The 3,778-nt window shown below is 37.8% G+C and overlaps 1 non-coding gene across 1 annotated transcript; it reads left to right on the top strand.

The window, feature by feature from the left end:
- The first annotated feature begins 653 nt into the window (after window positions 1-653).
- Window positions 654-760, top strand: LOC121209192 (small nucleolar RNA R71). The gene has a single exon (XR_005904309.1). It is a non-coding gene; the product is annotated as a small nucleolar RNA R71 (small nucleolar RNA).
- Window positions 761-3,778: the final 3,018 nt, after the last annotated feature.

The raw sequence follows: 3,778 nt of genomic DNA, 5'->3' as shown, positions 1-3,778 counted from the left end.
GACTAGTAATCACGTTGAGTTGCTCCCTTCGGTTAGATTCTGTGTTGCTTGGCAAGCTACCTTGTGGTCGTTCAGAAATCAACTTGACAAGTTGTCCAATCTGAGTTTCGAGCGCTTGGATCAATGCTTGTTGATTCTTAAGTGCTATCTCGGTATTTTGAAAATGAGTTTACGACACCAATATAAACTTTGAGAGCATCTCTTCAAGGTTTGGCTTCTTTTCTTGTTGGTAGGGTGGTTGTTTGTAGCCTGGAGGTGGTCTCTGATTTCCTTGGTCTCCCCATGAAAAATTTGAGCGGTTCCTCCAACCTGCAATGTAAGTATTGCTATAAGGATTGTTATGATATTGACCTCCACTTGCTTCACACTGCATTATTAGGTGAACCTGTGAAGAACTAAGAAAACCATCAATTTACGTATTCAAGAGTTCTACTTGATTAGAGAGCATGGTGACCGAATCAATGTTATAAACACCGACTGTTTTTGTTGGCTTTGTCCTCATGACTTGCCACTGATAGTTATTTAGTGACATCTCCTCTATAAACTCATAAGGTGTTTTATTATTGATGGTTCCGCCAGCAGCTGCGTCAACCATCTGTCGGGTCGAAGGATTCAGGCCATTATGAAAAGTTTGAACCTGTAGCCAGAGTGGTAACCCATGGTGTGGGCATCTTCGCAAAAGGTCTTTGCATCTCTCCCATGCATCATAGAGTGTCTCTAAATCCATCTGCACAAAAGAAGAGATATCATTACGTAATTTATCCATTTTAGCCAACAGAAAATATTTTAGTAAAAAATTTTCGATCATTTGTTCCCAAGTAGTGATTGACCCCCATGGTAACGAATTCAACCACTGTTTAGCTTTGTTTCTCAAAGAAAAAGGGAATAACCGAAGGCGAAAGGCGTCATCAGAAACACCATTAATTTTAAATGTATCGCATAGTTCCAAAAAGTTTACCAAGTGAGCGTTGGGATCTTCATCTTGCAAACCATCAAACTGAACAAATTGCTGTATCATTTGAATTTTGTTAGGTTTTAGTTCAAAAGTATTTGCAGCTACAGTAGGTCTAACTATGCTCGATTCAGATCCTGTTGGAGAAGGTTTAGCATAATCATACATAGTGCACGGAGCAGGATTTTGATTAACAACAATCGCAGGAGGTAGTGAATTTTCTTGGTTTTCAGCCATCTCCTCGGTTATGGTTGAAGTATCATCCTCTTGCTTGTTCTCTATGTATCTTAAGCTTCGCCTTATTTCTCTTTGGTTTCTGCGGACTGTGCGATCAATATTACTGTAAACAAGTAATGCTCCTGACGTGTTTCTTCTAGGCATAAACTATAAAAACCTACCAGGAAAAAGGGAAAAAGAAGAATTAGTAATAAAAGTTAAAATAAAATTTAAATTCCAGTAAAAGTAAATGGCTAAAGTAATAAAAATCGAGTGTTCCTAATATGTTAGTTCCCCGGAAACGGCGCCAAAAACTTGATACATGATATTTGTGATAGGTTTTAAATATTTATAATGAATCGTTCTACAAACTAACTATTATCACGATGAAGGCAAGTGTACCTATCAAATAGTAGTATAGCTTTAGGAAGACCGGATTATCGAACCCAAAGGAACTAAAAGTACTAGTATTAACTTTTTTTTATGATGTAGCCTAAAAATAAAAGGGTTTTGTTTATCTAACTAATTAATTAAACTAAGAAATCACATAAAAAAGAATTGGGGAATTACTTTTGGAAAAACGATTGAATTAAGACAATACCTAAGGAAAAATCCACCTAGACTTCACTTGTTATTTGACTCTAAATGGGATGATTTATTCATTTGACTTGATCCGTAGAAATCCCTAAGTTATATTATTATCCCTCTCGAGACTAACAATGTCTAACCGTAGGTTGAATAATTGAAATCTCTTTCTAACTAACTCCCTAGGGTTGCATTAACTCGATCTATGGATCCCCTTATTAGGTTTCACCATAATTCGGCAAAATCTTGTCACCTATCTCTAGGCACGCAATCAACTTCGCTTAATTATTACAAATGTACTCTGAGATAGGGTCTATTCCTCCTCTGAATAAGAGCTTAACTTGAATCAATATCCTGGAATACCAAAACAAGTATTAAGAACACATAATTAAGAACAAGTCAAATATTTATCATACAATTCAAATAATAATAACAAGATTGGTCTTAGGTTTCATTCCCCTTAGGTATTTGGGGGTTTTAGTTCATAACTAAAAAGGTAAACATCTTTGAAGAATAATGAATACAAAACATAAAGAAAAACCAAAACTCTTGAAGGGAAATTGAGGGGAGATCTTTAGTCTTGATGATGAATCTGGCTTCTGATATGGATCAATCGGCTTTCCTTGAGGAGTTCCCTGCTTCCTTCTCTGTCGCCCCCCTTTTCCTCCTCCCCTAGGGTGCATTTATAGGTTTTAGAATGCCTAAGAACCCTCAAAATTGACATTTTCTGAATTGGACTCAATTTTGGCTCGACAGGGACACGCCCGTGTGCGATTACTTTAGGCCGTGGTTAAGCCTATTAAATAGGCACGGACGTGTGGTCCACCCGTGTGAGTTGTGCTTCGATTCTGCCAAATTGACACGGGCATGTGGTCTACCTGTGTGAGGAGGTCCAAGCCATGTTGATTTCGTATGTTGGCCCATTTTCTCCATTTTTGGCCCGTTTCTCATTCCTTTCATTCTCCTATGCTCACCTAAGTATAAAATATGAAATTAAGGCATTAGGAGTATCAAATTCACCAATTTTAAGGAAAAATCATCCATAAAATGTTCTAAGCATGGGATAAAAATATGTAAAAATTACAGTTTATCAGCTCCCTTCAACTGATCAAACAAATCATCGATCCTTTGCAAGGGGTACTTGTTCTTCACAGTTACCTTGTTTAGCTATTGGTAGTTTATACACAATCTCATCGACCCGTCTTTCTTTTTCACAAAAAGTACTGGAGCACCCCACAGTGAATAACTCGGTCTTGCAAAACCTTTATTTGTTAACTCCTGTAATTGAGCCTACAATTGAGAGAGGTGTCGTACCAGGGACTAAATCGATGCCAAACTCAATTTCTCTGGTTCGAGGTAATCCGGGCAACTCTTCCAGAAACACATCCAGATGCTCACATACCACCGACACTGTCTCAATTTTCACTTCCGACTCTATTGTGTTCAACACAAATGCTAGGTAAGACTCATACCCTTTTCTCAACTATTTCTCAACAGTCAAAGATGAAATCAATACTGGTGAGTCATCCAGTTCACCTGATTCAACTCGATTAATATCCCTATTCTCACATTTCATTTTAATGAACTTGTTACCATAATTCACTATCACATTATGAGAAGTTAACCAATCCATGCCAAGAATTAGGTTAAATTCATCAAACAGTAATAGCACGAGGTTAGCCAGAAAAAAATAACCTCTAACTATCAAAGGACAATCTCTACACACTTTATCAACTATCACATGCCTGCCTAACGGGTTTGACACTTTTATCTCAAATCTGGTGGACTCAATAGATATATTCATACTGGGTACTAATTTCATGCATACATAGGAATGAGTAGATCCCAGATCAATCAAAGCAGTAACAGAAATATCATGAAGAGAAAAAGTACCCATAATAACATCTGGTGAAGATGCCTCTTCACAAGCGTGAATGGCATAAGTCCTTGCAGGTGCTCGGCCCTCGGATCTCACAGCTGAATCTCTAGGAGCTTCTCTATTACTGGCCCCATTGCTAGGGTTCT

Source organism: Gossypium hirsutum, chromosome A10 (genome assembly GCF_007990345.1).
Source record: "Gossypium hirsutum isolate 1008001.06 chromosome A10, Gossypium_hirsutum_v2.1, whole genome shotgun sequence".
Taxonomy (NCBI): Eukaryota; Viridiplantae; Streptophyta; class Magnoliopsida; order Malvales; family Malvaceae; genus Gossypium; species Gossypium hirsutum.
The sequence above is the reverse complement of the archived record's forward strand: the minus strand, read 5'-3'. Positions and strand labels throughout refer to the sequence as shown.